General features: G+C 44.8%; 1 pseudogene; it reads right to left on the reverse strand.

Annotated features, from left to right (window-relative positions):
• Positions 1-8538: 8538 nt before the first annotated feature.
• LOC100940361 lies at positions 8539-11312 on the reverse strand (annotated as a pseudogene).
• Positions 11313-17964: the final 6652 nt, after the last annotated feature.

Below are 17964 nucleotides of genomic sequence, written 5' to 3' on the forward strand. Positions count from 1 at the left end.
AAAAAAAAAAAAAAAAAAAAGAATTATGATTTGTATGTCAATTTTAAATAATGAGATTCAGAAAATATTATTAAGTATAGAATGTATTCAAGTGCAAAGTTTGAGGTCACCACCTGAGGAATACGTATGCATTCCAAAGAGATGGTGGCATCAGTGATCCAAAGTGGGAGTTTGGAAAGTTCTAGCAGGGTTACAACAGTTTCCATACAGGGCCAGAAGTTACAGCAATTTGATTTGTACATTTGTTACATTCCAAGGAAAATTGCTTTAACATTCCATTAATAAGAGTAATGTTCTGAGGAGAACTTATCTCTGGCACCACTCTGTCATTTCTAATCATTTACAAGAAAAAGCAGAAGTCGCGAGGCATACATTGTGACTCATGCTACACAGCCACATTCTTCTCAAGGCTTGAAGTTCCAACAGCTTTAAGTTTGAATTATTTAATATTACACTTGTGAATTTGGTTCTGGGCACACATTGGCTGGTGATCCACAGCCTCCCAGTAATAGCGCACATTTTCCTTGCCTCTGTCTTTCGTGCGGTTTAAGGAGGAAAATCATAAGATTCTTTTTCCGGCTTGCTTTGTGCCTCAAGAACTTGGCTTTATGACCATTGAAAATGTTCTTTTCAAAGCAGCACCTGTGACTCAGTGAGTAGGGCCCTGGCCTCATATACCGAGGGTGGCGGGTTCAAACTTGATCCCAGCCACAACTGCATTGTGCCGGGTGCCTGTAGTCCCAGCTACTTGGGAGGCTGAGGCAAGAGAATCACCTATGTCCAAGAGCTGGAGGTTGCTGTGAGCTGTGACGTCATAGCACTCTACTGAGGGAGACAAAGTGAGACTGTCTCTTAAAAATTTATGTATATTTTCTTATATATGTATATATATTCTTGAAAAATATATATATTCTTTTTGGTCTCTGCTAGCCAGGGGTCACATGTTGACAGGCTTACGGCATCATGCCACTGGCCAGCCTGCTTGGAATCAGAAACACAGTCCCTCTCTCTTCTCACTTGCCAGCTCCAGGGAGACTTTAATTGTTTCAACCTTCATTGCCTGGTTAACAATGAGAGTCTGTTAGTTTCTCAGGCTATCTTGGGACAGACTTTGCATCTCCAAGGGGACCACATACATCTTTTCCAGCTTCTTTGGATGTACTTTCTGTGTCATCATTAAGCTATAAAAGTCTTATTGATTTTGAGTCACAATGAAAATACATATACCTTTGAAGATTTGAACTTTTGCATCTAGAAGTATTTTTTAAGAGTGCTGTCACCCTAAACAATTGTCCTATCAGGCCAGGCATGGCGGTTCATGACTGTAATCCTAGCACCCTAGCACCGTGGGAGGTGGAGGTGGGAAGATCACTTGAGTTCAGGAATTCCAGGCCAGTCTGAGCAAGAGTGAGACCCAGTCTCCAAAAAAAAAAAAAAGACACAAAAGAATGTCCCAGCTATAGCATTAGAAACTCCTTTAGCAAGATTAAAGAACAATAGTTAAAATTCCTCTGTAAATTCTCCCCCTTTACCTACCTGTGCTACCTTTTACCTCCAAATCCCTACTTTTGAACCCCCAGAAAATCTTTTGGATCTCTAGGTGCCTGGCTTAAACTTCTCCACTTCAAAGTCTGGCCTTATCTCTTCAGCAAATTCTTTTGCTCCTAAAATTCCGCCAGCTTCTCCAAATATCCTTTAAACACCCACCTGCCTACTTTAACTTCCCCTTCCCTGCAAAATTTATAGACCACTCCTCAGCCTGATCTCCAGGCACAAAATAAACATTTACTTCTGTAACTGTTGAAAGACAGAAAATAAAGGCTGACTCCAGAATTTGCAGCCAGGCTTGCTTTATTATACCTTCAACTCCTACTTCTCAGGGCTTGGTAATCAAAATTAATCAGCCAGGTCTTTCCATATTAAAGAACCTAACAAAAAATTTATTGAACTGTCCTACACTTAGGGAAAAAAAATCTTAAAAACTGTTCTAGATCTCTGATGGTAACAAACAAATATGCCCCCATACTGCCCCTTCTTGGAAAAAAACCCATATCCTTTCCCTGATGGGCGCAGAGGCTCATGCCTGTAATCCCAGCACTCTGGGAGGCCGATGTAGGTGGATGACTTGAGCTCAGCAGTTCCAGACCAGCCTGAACAAAAGTGAGACCCCGAATCTACTAAAAATAGAAAAACTGAGGCAAGAGGATCACTTGAGCCCAAGAGTTGTAGGTTGCTATGAACTATGATGTCACAGCACTCTACCCAGGGCAACAGTTTGAGATTCTGTCTCAAAAAAAAAAAAAAAAAAAGGAAAAAAAATCTATATCCTTTCTCACTAATCTTGAAAGTGTAAATCTTATCTTATCTTTAAAAATTAAGTATCTGGAGGCTGAGGAGGCTGAGGCAGGTGGATTGGTTGAGCTCAGGTTCCAGACCAGGCTGAGCAAGAGTGATACCCCATCTCTACTTTTTATTTTTTTGAGACAGAGCCTCAAGCTGTCCCCCTGGGTAGAGTGCTGTGGCCTCACAGCTCACAGCAACCTCCAATTCCTGGGCTCAAGCAAGTCTCCTGCCTCCGCCTCCCCAAGTGGCGGGGCCCACGGGCGCCTGCCGCAACGCCCGGCTATTTTTTGGTTGCAGCCGTCGTTGTTGTTTGGCAGGCCTGGGGTTGATTCAAACCCGCCACCTTAGGTGTATGTGGCTGGTGCCTTAGCTACTTGAGCCACAGGCGCCAAGCCTCCCATCTCTACTAATAGAAAAACTAGCTGGGTGTGGTAGTGTAGTCCTAGCTACTTGGAAGGCAGTGGTAAAAGGATCTCTTGAGCCCAAGAGTTTGAGGTTGCTGTGAGCTATGATGCCATAGCGCTCTACCCAGGGGGGCAAGAGTGAGACTCTTTCTCAAAAAAAAAAAAGTTAAGCATCTAAAGAATTAATGAAAACAACCCTTACATCTGCTCATCTGACACAAAAAGAAAGAAAAAAGCTGAATGTTTAACTTTTTAGATGCTTTACTTCAATAATGTTTGGCAATTGTCTAATATATATGTTACAAAAACTGCCAGCAAAAGAATAACTTAATATAATGACTAACTTTGTTTAATGTTTCATAAAGTTTTCACAATCAAACATAGTTGTGAAGCAAAGTAAACTCATACAAAAGTGGGGAAAAATTTATAAATGAATTTTTCAATAATGATTATGGTTTAGGGCTGGGCATGGTGGCTCATGCCTGTTATCCCAGCACGTGGGAGGCTGAGGCAGTTGGATTGCTTGAGCTCACAGACTCGAGATCAGCCTGAGCTAGAGTGAGACCTCATCTCTAAAAATAGTTGGGTGTTGTGGTGGGCGCCTATAGTCCCAGTTCTTGGGAGGCTGAGGCAAGAGAATCACTTAAGCCCAAGAGTTTGAGGTTGCTGTGAGCTAAGAGTGACAATGTGAGACTCTCTCAAAAAAAAAAGAAAGAAAATTTGTATATATTTCCAGAAATTATGAAATGGTATAATAAACTAAATGATGGTTGATAACTGACTATCCCTAATTTTCTATTTTACTAGAAATTAAAGTTATGAAGAATAAAGAATTGTTAATTAACATATGTAATTAAAACTATTAGGATAATAGGAGAAAACAACTCTTAGGTAAAGTATACAAGAAAATTCGATATGTTTTTGGTAAGGAAAGCTATATATGAAGGACATTTTTGTTAAGGGGAGGGGAGGGAAGAGTTATTATTTTTTGTCCTTTTTTTATTGAGACAGTCTCACCATGTCACCCTGGGTAGAGTGCTGTGGCATCACAGCTCACAGCAACCTCAAACTCTTGGGCTTAAGTGATTCTCTTGCCTCAGCCTCCCAAGTGGCTGGTACTGCAGGCACCTGCCACAACACCCAGCTATTTTTTTTGTTCTTGTTATTGCAGTTGTCATTATTGTTTTGTAGCTGGCCCAGGCCTGGTTTGAACCCACCAGCCTTGGTATATGTGGCCAACGCCCTATACACTGAGCTATGGGCGATACCCTTTTTTTTTTTTTTGAGACAGGGTCTTACTTTGTCATCCTGGGTAGAGTTCCATGACATCATAGCTCACAGCAACCTCAAACTCTTGGGCTCAAGGGATTCTCTTGCCTCAGCCTCCTGAGTAGGTGGGACTATAGGCACCAGCTACAGTGTCAAGCTATTTTTAGAGATTGGATCTGGCTCTTTCTCAGGCTGGTTTTGAACTCTTGAACTCAGGCAATCCACCTGCCTTGGCCTCCCAGAGTGCTGAGATTATAGGCATGAGCCACCACACCAGACCCATTCCTTTTTTTTTTCCCCTTCCCTCCCCTCCACTTCCATCCCCATTCTCTCCCACCGTTGCCCTCCCCTCATCTCCCCACCCCTCTGCTCTCTTCCCTGCTCCCTTGGTCCTTTCTCCCCTTTCCTCCCCTTTCCTCCCCATCTCCTTCAACTTCTCTCTTCTCTCCTCTCCCCTTCTCTTCACTTTCTAATAGGGCCTCACTCTATTATCACCCAGGCTGGAGTGCAGTGGTGCAGTCATAGCTTGCTATAACCCTGAACTCCTGGGCACAAGCCATTTTCTTATCTTGACCTCTTGAGTAGCTAGTACTACCCGTGCGCACTATCATGAGCTATGTCTGTAACCAGAATTGTATATTTTCATTTCTTCTCTTTTAATTTTTATTTTTCCCAGGCCAAGCTTCACTGGGAAGGAATTTTGTATTTTCAGATATGACCAGACAATGTGAAGGAACAAAGGTTGACTTAATAGAACAAATGCTTACATAGCTCCTCTGGAAAAACTGGCTTAAAAGGTTGCTTTGCGGCTCGGTGCTTATGGCTCAAGTGGCTAAGGCGCCAGCCACATACACCTAAGGTGGCGGGTTCGAATCCAGCCCAGGCCCGCCAAACAACAATGACGGCTGCAACCAAAAAATATCCAGGTATTGTGGCAGGTGCCTGTGGTCCCAGCTACTTGGGAGGCTGAGGCAGGAGACTCGCTTGAGCCCAGGAGTTGGAGGTTGCTGTGAGTTGTGATGGCACAGCACTCTGCCCAGGGGGACAGCTTAAGGTTCTGTCTAAAAAAAAAAAAAAAAGGTTGCTTTGCTTGCTGGCCTTACAGGTGAGTAAGGGCTGCCACTTCCTGGCAGGTCCAGGAATCTCAGATATTCTGGGGACCTGGAGTAGAGAGGAATTTGCCCAAATCTATTTGTATTGCAGGTGAAGTCTAATGGTGAGCTCTGGGCTTGGCTTCCTAACCTTATTGGGCTTTTATAATAAAAGTCAAACCTGAGAGTCTTTATTTTATTCACAACAAGGCAGACTTCAAAAGAGCTAGATGTAGCTGGGCAAGGTGGCTCATGCCTGTAATCCCAGCACTCTGGGAGGCCAAGACAGGTGGATCACTTGATCTCAGGAGTTCAAGACCAGTCAGAGCAAGAGTGAGATCCTTTCTCTACTAAACATAAAAAAATTAGCTGAGCATGCTGATGGGTCCCAGGACACCACAACATTGTAGCCTGGGCAACAGAGTGACACTCTGTCTCAAAAAAAAAAAAAAGCTGTTATGATTAATCATGATTCTTATTGTACTCATGCAAAAAATTGGACCATATTTAATGAAACTAAACTTATTTTACAAACAGATTAGTCTTGGGTGGCACCTGTGGCTCAGTGAGTAGGGCACCGGCCCCATATACCGAAGGCGATAGGTTCAAACCTGGTCCCAGCCAAACTGCAACAAAAAAGTAGCCAGGGGCTCGGCGTCTGTGGCTCAAGCGGCTAAGGTGCCAGCCACATACACCTAAGGTGGCGGGTTCGAATCTCCAGCCCGGGCCTGCCAAACAACAATGATGGCTGCAACCAAAAAAATGGCCAGGCGTTGTGGTGGGCGCCTGTAGTCCCAGCTACTTGGGAGGCTGAGGCAGGAGACTCGCTTGAGCCCAGGAGTTGGAGGTTGCTGTGAGCTGTGATGCCATGGCACTCTACCCAGGGGGACAGCTTGAGGTTCCCTCTCAAAAAAAAAGAGCCAGGCATTGTGGCAGGTGCCTGTAGTCCCAGCTACTCTCGAGGCTAAAGCAAGAGAATGGCCTAAGACCAAGAGCTGGAGGTTGCTGTGAGCTGTAATGCCACAGCACTCTACTGAGGGTGACAAAGTAAGACTCTGTCTCTAAAAAAAAAAAAAACAAAAAAACAAAAAAACCCAGATTAGTCTTATTTTGATTATCTTTGATAAAAATGCAGATGACTGTAGGGAAAACATTCTATATTTCAATAAAAGCTATTATGTAACACACCATTATGGGATGTCAGACTTTAAGGCCCAGTGGTTCTCAACCTTCCTACTGCTGCAGTGTATTTTCATTGTTAAAAAGGGGTCACAACCCACAAGTTGAGAACTGCTTACTAAGCCTTTTCTTCTTGGTGAACTGGCTCCTGCTATTTGGTGCATTTCGTCGATAATTAACATTTCCAATTTTTTGGCTTGGTGCCCGTAGCACAGTGTTTACGGCATCTGCCACATACACTGAGTCTGGTGGGTTCGAACCCAGCCAGGGCCAGCTAAACAACAATGACATCTGCAACAAAAAATAGCCAGGTATTGTGGTAGGCACCAGCTACCACAGCTACTTGGGAGGCTGAGGCAAGGGAATCGCTTAAGTCCAAGAGTTTGAAGTTGCTGTGAGCTGTGATGCCACAGCACCTACTGAGGGAGACATAGTGGGACTCTGTCTCAAAAAAAAAAAAAAAATTCCACTTTTTTCCCCATCCTTCTCACTTGGAGTCACTAAAATCTAAAATGACCATTTTCCTGAAGTCCTAACAAGGTAAAGCTGGACAACTTGACATACACTTCAGAGAAATCACAACCAATCACATATTGACAATCTTCATGCCCACTACTCTACAGGGCACTTTGGAGGGTCACTAGGACATCAAATGGCATCACTAGGGACATACAAAGTACAAACAAGGAATTCATCGAGATTGTCACTGTCAACCCCCTACTCCAACTAAAAATGTTTCAAACCCAACATCTAGTAATCTTCTCAACTTTCCACCCTCTAAACTAAAAAAATGTGGTTTATATTTGCGCCAGCCATTAACTTCTTTCTTTTCCTTTTTTTTAAGAGACAGAGTTTCACTTTGTCACCCCCAAGACCCGGTTTGAAACTGCCACCCTCAGTCTATGGGGCTGGTGCCCTACTCACTGAGCCACAGGTGCCACCCTTTTTCTTCTTTCTTTCTTTCTTTTTTTTTTAATTCAAAGCCGATTTTATAGCTGTAGGGGACACCAAGAGCCAGAGGACCTCTGAGCAAGATCATTTGCAGCTGGTGGGTAGACGCTTGGGCAATTCGTTCGCAGGTGCTCCTTGCAAAGAAAGAGCCCGAGCCCATGGAAGCCTTAGGCCGTAGTCATTGTCTGATACTCCCCTCACCTGTCTTGTACTGTCTCAATAAAAGGCTATCTCGGGGGTTGCTTGGGGCTACCCCGCAATCAAGGTTAGCCCACCTCCTGCAAGCTTGTAGTTTTTTTTTGTTTTTTTTTTTTTTTTGCAGTTTTTGGCCAGGGCTGGGTTTGAACCCACTACCTCTGGCATATGGGACCGGCGTCCTACTCCTTTGAGCCACAGGTGCCACCCCAAGCTTGTACTTCTAATCCGCATCATGCCTGGTTCCTTCCTGCAGTTATCGAGACCAAGGCCATAGGGGCTGCGACATACAGCCAACACAATATAACCACAAAAAATTCATTAAATCCATAACAAAGCTTACATTTCTATAATTGTGTACTAATAAAATATGGGCTGTGAAAATGGATCTAAAAAACACAAACTGTATCATTGGAAACTGTTATCACTTGAAGTGGTTCATTAAGGTTATTCTAAATATATACAGACCAAGAAGCACTGGGCTACAAGTTAGGAAATGGATCCATCTATCACTGACTGCTGAGGTCAAGGGAAAGTCATTTAAATCTCATCTCATTGTGTCTCAATTTGTTCAAGGGTCAAATCTCTTAATCCTTCTAAGGCACTACACCTCACCAAGATGGTACCGAGGTAAATGCACCTGAAAACATTTCTGACAGCACTGTGGGCTTTCTATGCAAACACAAAAAATAAGTTAAGGACTTTGTGGAATTCTATGATTTTATTCATTATATATATATATACTCAGAAAGGCCTAGAAAGAAAATTAAAAATTATAATTTGCTTTCTTGGGAGTAAGTTCATTTTCAAAACACGTTTCTAATGGGCTTCTCCATTCTTTTTTTTTTTTTTTTTTTTTTTTTGAGACAGAGCCTCAAGCTGTCCCCCTGGGCAGAGTGCCGTGGCATTACAGCTCACAGCAACCTCCAACTCCTGGGCTCAAGCGAGTCTCCTGCCTCCGCCTCCCAAGTAGCTGGGACCACAGGCGCCCGCCACAACGCCCGGCTATTTTTTGGTTGCAGCCGTCATTGTTGTTTGGCGGGTCCGGGCTGGGGATTCGAACCCACCACCTTAGGTGTACGTGGCTGGCGCCTTAGCCGGTTGAGCTATAGGCGCCGAGCCGGCTTCTCCATTCTTATCTCCACACAGGACATCTGGCCGCTCATCACCTTGGAGGCTTGCCATTGCCATTTCTGGTACTCTGCCCAAGTCTCAAAGCTGATGTGATAGGTCTGAGCTTGGGCTCCAGTACTGCCATCACTTCACTTCTTCTACCTTTCCCCCAACCAGAGGCAAAATGTGCATCTTTCCAGTTTGACAATCCTTCATCGAGGAAACAATAAGGCAGGTACCCCAGAGAACAACCAGGCGTTCAGCCCACTTGTGCAGTTGAGTCTTTCCCTTGCGTATATTATAGATGCCAGACAGTAGGATTTGATCCAGAGGATCCATCAGATGTGGTTTTTCACCGTAAAATTGAATCATACAGCCAAGGTCAGGATTTGTAGCCTCCTCCTGTATACGCACAGGATCATCAAATTCCAGTTTCGACAAGTAATCATAAACAATCTGAAGAGGTCGTTCAATAGGTTCCAGTCTCCTGACCAGGTCTCCGTGGAGCTGTAAATAAAGACTTTCTCTGCCTTCTCCAGCACATATTTCTGATGCTGTTGTCTACTATGCAAAGGACAAGATGCAAGTCAGAGGAGGAAGAAGAGGAGGAGGAGGAGGAGGTGGTTGGAGTGGCAGTGGTAGTGTCTGCTCCATAAAGGTAAGGTGACCAGATTTTAACATTGGTAAAGCAGGACAACATTGATGGGGGTGGGGTTGGGTTCTTAATTAAACATTTGGTCTATATGGAGCAACAAAAATTTTCATAGAATGCAAAAATAGTATTGTAATATTTATATTTTTAATTTCAACATAAGTACAATTTACAAATGTAATACATTAAAAAAATCATGCATAGGGCGGCACCTGTGGCTCAAAGGAGTAGGGCACCAGCCTCATATGCCAGAGGTGGCGGGTTCAGAACCAGCCCTGGCCAAAAAAAAAAAAAAAAAAATTTATGTATAGTATTATTTTATTCTTTGCATATTTCTCATTTGAGCGAATTTTTTTTAGTAGATTGCTGTCATTGTTTAAAAGGTCATAAAATTTTTCACAAGAATTTGTTAAATTATATTTCACACATAAAATGGCTTTCAAAGTCTCAACACTTAATTGTGATTTTCCTGATGTCCCCACTTTATTTACTGTAGAAAAAACGCGTTCAGTCGCAGCATTAGTTCCTGGTAAGGACAGTGCATATCCCACAGTTTTTAGTGCATTATTGTGTGGAACATGGTTTGTTTCAAAATGATGAAATATTTCTAAACATTTGTTCTCTATTGTGATTTTTGCTAATGCCCAAGAGTTAACCTTTTCCTTATCAATATTTTTTTTAATAATGATACCTCGTAAGTCATGTCACTTTCAAGGCCAGTGCTAGACTTTTTGCCGCCGCTATAAAATATAAATAATATGAGCACTGTCTGCTAAATTCATGAAATAAATAAAGAAATTACTTTCCTAAATTATCTGAATAGTTGATTTGTTGACATCACTTGTTTAACTAGCACTAGCACGCAGTACGATGTGTATCATCTGAGAGACAGTTACAAAATGTTTTCGTGGTTGCCAATGCCCAAAAATGCTATTGTTCATTAAAGCCAAACAGTGGTGGCCAAATTCTAACAACTGATCAACAAAGCAAACTTTGATAAGCAGTTCTTGATAATCAGTTCTCAACAATTATTTGTTATTGAAGTTTAACATTATAGAATTAACAAAAATAATATAAAACTTATATCCTGGTGAAATAGCCACATGGCAGTGTTGGGACCAGAATTGCCACTGAGAGACCACCACACACATGTAAAGACAAAAAGTGCTTTATTTTGCAAGCATATGCCTGGGCCACTCTTCCTTTCAGCAGCGGCTGGAGGAAGGGCGACTCCCTAGTGAAGCAAGCTGAGGTTTTTAAAGCGCATAGAGGAATTTCATTGGGTGTTTTGTCGCCCGGGCTGCTATTGGCTGAGCTGTTTATGGTTAGGGACCCTCTGGGAGGGGGGCTACTTGTTTGTTCCAGACAGTTTGGCTCCTTCTGAGCGAATTGTCCTTGCCTAGAAGCGAGGAAGGGAGCCAGTATCCTTCTGATACCGATTCCACCTGGGCCACCTTGCCCAGGAGTGGAGTAGGGAGTTTACATTAGCCTTTTCATTTCCAAATGAAGTTACATTAACCTCTTCATTCCCAAATGGAGTTACATTAACCTTTTCAGCAGCCGAAAACAAAACTGTATATTCCCTTCTCGTTGTCCCGCCCTTCCCTAGTGCATTCTTTCCAAAAATCAGGACTTGGCTCGGTGCCTGTGGCTCAAGCAGCTAAGGCACCAGCTACATACACCTAAGGTGGTGGGTTCGAATCCAGCCTGGGCCACCAAACAACAATGATGGCTACAACCAAAAAATAGCCAGGCATTGTGGTGGGCACCTGTGGGCCCAGCTACTTGGGAGGCTGAGGCAGGAGACTCGCTTGAACCCAGGAGTTGGAGGTTGCTGTGAGCTGCACTCTACCCTGGGGGACAGCTTGAGGCTCTGTCTCAAAAAAAAAAAAAAGAAAAGAAAGAAAGAAAAAAAAGTTGGGACTTTTTAAAAACGCTGTGGGAAGTGGGAAAAATTGTTAAAAATTTGGACTGTCCCGCCCAAAGCGGGGAGTCTGGTCACCTTACATAAATGTAAACACAGCCTCTCTTCACATCTTCTTGAAGCCAGTCTCTTTCTGGAGAACCAAACCTACTCCTCCTATTCAAACAATTTCTGCTTCCATTGCGTTTCATATTTCTCTTCAGAACCCGGATTCCTCCAGGCTGGTGGCTCGCGGGCACTTTGGGTGGCTCTGGGGGCTCCACCTCTCCCATCAGTGGCGGAGGCTGCCTCTTCTTAATGTTCCCATTAGGTACCTGTTTGCTTTCACCACAGAGAGGCCCAACTTAGATAAGAGCCCACCTACATCACTGCCTCCTAAAAGGAGACACAACTGCCTAACTGAAATATTTTCATGACTAATTTAATGAGATATTGAATTTTTTCTGCTTGTTCCAATTGATGTTCTTCTCTTCCTTTGCAGACTCAGCTACTAACATGATTCTTCCCTACACAGCCATCAAACCAGCTTCTTCTTTTATTTTTTATTTTTAGACACAGTCTTACTCTCAGTTGCCCAGGCTGAAATGCAGTGGCCTGATCATACCTCATTGCAACCTTGAATTCCTGGGTCAAGATCCTTTTGCCTCAGGATCTTTGCTGGGTCAGTACCTGCACACCACCATACCTAGGTAATTTTTCTATTTTTCTGTAGAGGTGAGAGCTTGCTCTTGCTCAGGCTGTTCTTGAACTTCTGGTCTTCCAAAGTGCTAGGGTTATAGGTGTGAGGAACTGCACCTGGCCCAAACCAGCTTTTAATGTATGGAATTTCTAAGGAAGTCCCAGAGGGGAAAATGAAGGAGTTAAAACATACAGCGTGGATATATTGATTAAGTAAAAGGCACTTGAAAAAACTGCAGGTGCTAGGCCAGGTGTGGTGGCTCACACCTGTAACCCTAGCACTCTGCGAGACCAAGGCAGGTGGATTGCTTGAGCTCATGAGTTGTAGACCAGCCTGAGCAAGAGCAAGACTCTGTCTCTAAAAATAGCCAGGCATTGTGGCAGGTACCTGTAGTCCCCGCTAATTGGGAGGCTGAGGCAAGAGAATCACTTGAACCCAAGAGTTTGAGGTTGCTGGGAGCCATGATGCCACAGCACTCTACCTGCAAAAGAATGAAACTTTGTCTCAGAAACAAATAAATAAAAACCTGCAGGTGCAGAAAGACCACTGTGACCTTATGTTGTTTCTTAAAAGCAGGAGATGAAGTTTCCATGTGAAAAATGCTACATTGCTTTTTTGTTTGTTTTTGAGACAGAGTCTCACAGCCTAGATAGAGTACAGTGGCATCAGCCCAGCTCACAGCAACCTCAAACTCCTGGGCTCAAGCAATTCTCCTGCTTTAGCTTTCCCAGTAGCTGGGACTACAGGCGCCCCCCATGATGCTCAGCTAAGTTCTCTATTTTTAGTAGAGAGGACATCTTGCTATTGCTCAGGCTGGTCTCAAAATCCTGAGCTCAAGCAATCCACCTACCTTGGCCTCTCAGAGGGCTAGGATTATAGGCATGAGCCACCATGCCCCACTGGAAAAAAAGCACCCTCCTAAAGGGTGAGAAGTGGAAATGAAGATTCTGTATACTTATTAAAATAACTCTTATCTTTTAAGTCTCCCACATAATTTAGCGGTTTCTTCACTGCTTAACTGTTCTTTATCCAATTCAATATGTAAGTAACCCATTGTATCTTCTTGATGGGTTTTCATTTTCTTATACAGGTTTATAGGCCATGTAAACTTGAATTAAGTACATTTATGTGCTTTTCTCCTGTTTATCTGTCCTATGTCAATTTAATTTTCAGGGCCAGCTGGGACCCTGAGGAGGGGAATGACGCTTCGCAGCCCCCCATTGGGGTAAACACAGCACCAAGAATGGAAGGGCACTCGCTGCTTTGGCCAATGCCTGTAATCCTAGCACTTTGGAGGCCAAGGCAGGAGGATCACTTAAGCCCAGGAGTTCAAAGTTGCAGTGAGCTATGATCATGCCATTGTACTCCAGCTTGGGTAACACAGAAAGACTGTCTCTAAAATAAAAAAGAAAAGAAAAGAAAAGAAAGGATTGGGGAAGGAGATGGTGGATTCTGCAGGGCTAAGGGAAAGGGAATTGGTAACCAGCTCCATAAGTAAAAACATCTTTTTATAGTTCTCTTATATTTCTTTTTTTCCAGACAGTCTCATTAGAGAGTTGTAGTATCAGCTCACAGCAACTTCGAACTCTTGGGCTTAAGTGATTCTCTTGCCTCAGCCTCCCAAGTAGCTGAACTACAGGCACCCCCCACAACACCCAGCTATTTTTTTTGTTGCAGTTGTTTAGCAGGCCGGGTCTGGGTTTGAACCTGCCACCCTCGGTGTATGTGGCTGGTGCCATAACCACTGTGCTACCAGTGCTGAGCCTCTCTTATGTTTCAAGTGCCTAGGCCAGTAAGATTTACTGAGAACTTTGTAACTTTCTGTTGCACTAATGCATTCCCTTTGAGTTAGTCCCCACGCCCAAATGGTGGCATTTCCTTTCTTTTTTTTTTTGAGACAGAGCCTCAAGCTGTCCCCCTGGGTAGAGTCCCATGGCATTACAGCTCACAGCAACCTCCAACTCCTGGGCTCAAGCGAGTCTCCTGCCTCCACTTCCCAAGTAGCTGGGACCACAGGTGCCTGCCACAACGCCCGGCTATTTTTTGGTTGCAGCCATCATTGTTGTTTGGCGGGTCCGGGCTGGGGATTCGAACCCGCCACCTTAGGTGTACGTGGCTGGCGCCTTAGCCGGTTGAGCTATAGGCGCCGAGCCGGCATTTCCTTTCTTGCAACCAAAAGATAGTTACATAGCCTTACACTGCTGTTTCACCAGAGATGAAGATGAGATAAGGGACACCTCACCATAGATGGTGCCTCTGGCCCAGTATACTACTAGATCTCCATCAGGGAGGGATTTTTCTGTCATTCTCAATTATATGATATATGTTATAACATGATTTCTCACTGCACTTGTGTGCCCTGTTCTCCCCCAAAACATATAATGATGCTCACTCCCTTCATGCACTACCCATTTCACCTTCAAGAAAACTCCTGACCCTGTTTGTAGGGGAGGCAGATTTGAGAGAGCCCATACCTCCCACCTCCTGGTTGATGTGTCCTCCATGATAAATCTCCTTTCTTTCTTGACAATCCTCTTTGACTCAATAAATGGCTTTCTGTGTGCAACAGAAGGAAACCCACTTGAAGGTTCTCTCTCTCTCTCCCTTTTTTTTTTTTTTTTGCCGAGACTGGATTTGAACCCATCCCCTCTGGTACATGGGGCCAGTGTCCTACTCCTTGAGCCACAGGTGCTGCCCACTCTCTCTCTTTTTTTGAGACAGAGTCTTACTACGTCGCCCTCAGTAGAGTGCTGTGTCACAGCTGACAGCAACCTCAAACTCTTGGTCTTAAGTGATTCTCTTGCCTCAGCCTCCTGAGTAGCTGGAACTATAGGCACCCGCCACAATGCCTGGCTATTTTTTTGTTGTAGTTGTCATTGTTGTTTGGCAGGACTGGGCTGGGTTGGGACCCACCAGCTCTGGTGTATGTGGCTGGCACCCTGGATGCTGAGCTACAGGCGCCAAGCCACTGGCTATTTTTGTTGTTGTAGTTGATTTTTTGTTGTTGTTGAGACAGAGTCCCACCCTATGCCCTGAGCAGAGTGCAGTGGCTTCATAGCTTGCTGCAACCTCAGACTTGGGCTGTGGGCATCCCCAGCCTCAGCCTCCGAAAGCCGCTGGGATTACAGGCACTTGGCTGGGTTGTTCTTGTTTTTTTTTTTTTTTAGGAGTCAGGGTCTCACTTTCACTCAGGCAAGTCTGGAACTCTTGACCTCAAGCAATTCTCCCTCCTCAGCTTCCCACCCAGCTTTTTTTTTGAGACAGAGTCTCAAGCTGTCGCCCTCAGTAGAGTGCCGTGAACTTAGATTACATCACAACTCACAGCAACCTCTAACTTTTTGGCTTAAGCGATTCTCTTGCCTCAGCCTCCCAAGTAGCTGGGGCTATAGGTGCCTGCCACAACCCAGCTATTTCTTTTGTCATTGTCAACAGTTGTCATTGTTGTTTAGCAGGCCTGGGCCGAATTTGAACCCGCCAGCCTCCGTGTGTGGCTGGCGCCCCACCCACTGAGCTACAGGTGCGGGGCCCCCTTGAGGGTTCTTTAGCAAATTGAGTGCATCAATCCTTCTCCAGAAACCTTGGAAATCATGAGTGTCCTTTCATCAAGGTGGATGGGTGAGTGAATCATTCTTTGCCCTCTTGCAATAACTGTGGGATCTTCTGGCTTCTATTATCCCCCTCACTTCACACTGCTGCCACATGCTCCACTTAAAGGGCCAATCCCATCTTCATCTGCTGCAGGCTGGCTTCAGCCCAGCCCGGAAAGCCAGATTCCTTGGTCTGGTTGTGGTCACGCCAGCCCTGCCCAGAACCCCCAGTGTCACCCTCTTACCACAGTCCGTGTGCCCCACAAACATTCCAGTTCACAGGCCTCCCTGCCCTCATGCCTGTTCTGCCCACCTCACCCATCTCTCTTTGCAGCCTGAAAAGCTTCTCGAGATTCTTTCCTCAAGCAAGAGTCTGCTTGAAGCCTCTTGGGAGAGAACCTATTCCCTCCCTCCCTCCGTGCTAAAGTTTACCAGCCACGTCCACATCAGGTAACCATGCAAGAATCAGGTTACCTAGGGGCTTACAATGCTTACCAGCACAGGATACTACCATCAGCACCAGTACAAGGTAGCTGAGTGGCTCCACCTGTATTCGCACAAGCTTAAGCCTGTAAAGCCCCTTTATGGTTACCAGCCGTTTCTAACTCCTGGCATCCCTGTAAAGCTCAGTAATGAGACTACATTTTATAGGTGAACTTATGGGGCTCAGGAGGCATAAATTACAGTAGTGCAGCCTTTTCCCTATCATGGCCCCTCCGCTACCGGCCAATCCCGCAAATCCAGTCCTGACCTCTTCCACTGACCAAGCACGACTTCCCACAGCTCTAAGTCCACAAAGGGATCATCGCTTCCCGCTCAAAGTGATGACTTCCCGGGGTTGAAGAAGATGGCCAATCACGATAGGGATTCTGGCCTTGCCTCCGCCCCCAAACGACCAGACCCAATGGAAGTGGCGCAGGCGGTGACCAATCAGGACATGGCATGCGGCGTGGCTTACCAGCATTTAGGCGCGTGGCGTTGGACTAAGAGGACATACGAGGGCAGCGTGCAGCAGTGGAACTACAATCATCATGGTAAGCCAGGCGTCGGCGGGCTGGGGAGGCCTAGGAGGAAACGCCAGGACTTGGCAGACGTGAGGACGGTCCCCGGCAGCAGCGCCGCGTGGACTTGCCTGGCAGGTCCGTGCCCACAGCGTGCAGGTCAGGGGCGGGCACCGGCCCACGCGGTGCATCAGACCTTCCTCTGCCCTCTCCCTGGCCTATCTGGCAGTGGCAAGGAGCCCTTCCCGACCCTTCCTCCCTTAGCAACACCAGGTGTTGCACTTAAACTTTTTCCAATTTGTCTCTGTGATGCTGTGAGCTCTTCACTAGGGCATTTGAGAAAATTAGCATTTACAGGTCTTGATAAGAATGATAAAAAATGTATATGCTGAAAAGCTGACAAATCTTGCTTTCTCTACTACATGAGATTTTTTTGTTTTTTATTTTTACTTTTTGAGACAGCCTCACTCTGTCATCCCTGATAGAGTACAGCTGCATCAAACATCTGAGCTTAAAGGATCTTCTGGCCTTAGCCTCGCCAAGTAGCTGGGACTGCAGCTGAGCACCTGTATACCTGGCTAATTTTTCTATTTACTGTACAGATGGGGTCTCACTCTTGCTCAGGGAGGTCTCAAACTCTTGAGCCCAAGCAATCCTTTTGCCTTGACCTCCAGGAGTGCTGGGATTACAGGTGTGATCCCCCTGTAATCCTTAGTTGATTTTTTGTTTATACTCTAAAAAATGTTTTAGAAGAAAAACCAAGAAATGGGAATAGGTCTACTTACCCTACCACCTTCTTGCAAAAGTGGTAGCACACAGTATGCACTCTTTAAAATTTAATTGTTTTTAAGTTTTGAGACAAGTTCTTGTTCTGCTGCCTAGACTGGAGTGTAATGGCATGGTTGTAACTCACTGCAGCCTCCAACTCCTGTCCTCAAGCGATCATCCCACTTCAGCCTCCCAAATAGCTGGGAATACAGGTGTCAGCCACTGTGCACAGCTAGAATGCACTCTTGCACCTTGTTTTTTCATCACTGAGAAAAGTGCTGAAGCTCACTCCATATTGTATATAAAGATTTCCGTTGTTTGCTGTTGTATGATACTGCAGTGTATGGCTGTGCAGTAACTTTTTCAGTCTGCCGTAGTGCTGGATACTTGATTTCCAGTCTTTTCTGAGGAGTGACCTGTGCATGTGCCAGTTCTTATAGGTGTAGATGAGATGCTGGAAGGGGTTGGCTGCCATATTGTAGGTATTGACAGACTCCCTCCCATGAGCAATACATGAGAATTCCTGTTCTCCCAGGGAAGAACAGGCTTTTCTACCTTTAATTTGTTCATTTTTGTGTCCTCAGGTCATAGGTATATTAATTAACACATTAATAGTTTACACATCAACGAAATCAAACCAACACCCCTGTCATGTCATTGTGCATCTCTAAGACTCATAAGCTCATAAGACGTCCTAACTTGCTGAGAGGCCAGAAAGATCCTTCGTGAGAACTTTTCATGGTCCAGTTCAAGTTTCACTTGTCCCCATTAACTGAGTCTGATGGCCAATTATCTTTTTTTTTTTTTT

Source organism: Otolemur garnettii, unplaced genomic scaffold, assembly GCF_000181295.1.
Source record: "Otolemur garnettii isolate 467f Iridium unplaced genomic scaffold, OtoGar3 scaffold00218, whole genome shotgun sequence".
Lineage (NCBI taxonomy): Eukaryota > Metazoa > Chordata > Mammalia > Primates > Galagidae > Otolemur > Otolemur garnettii.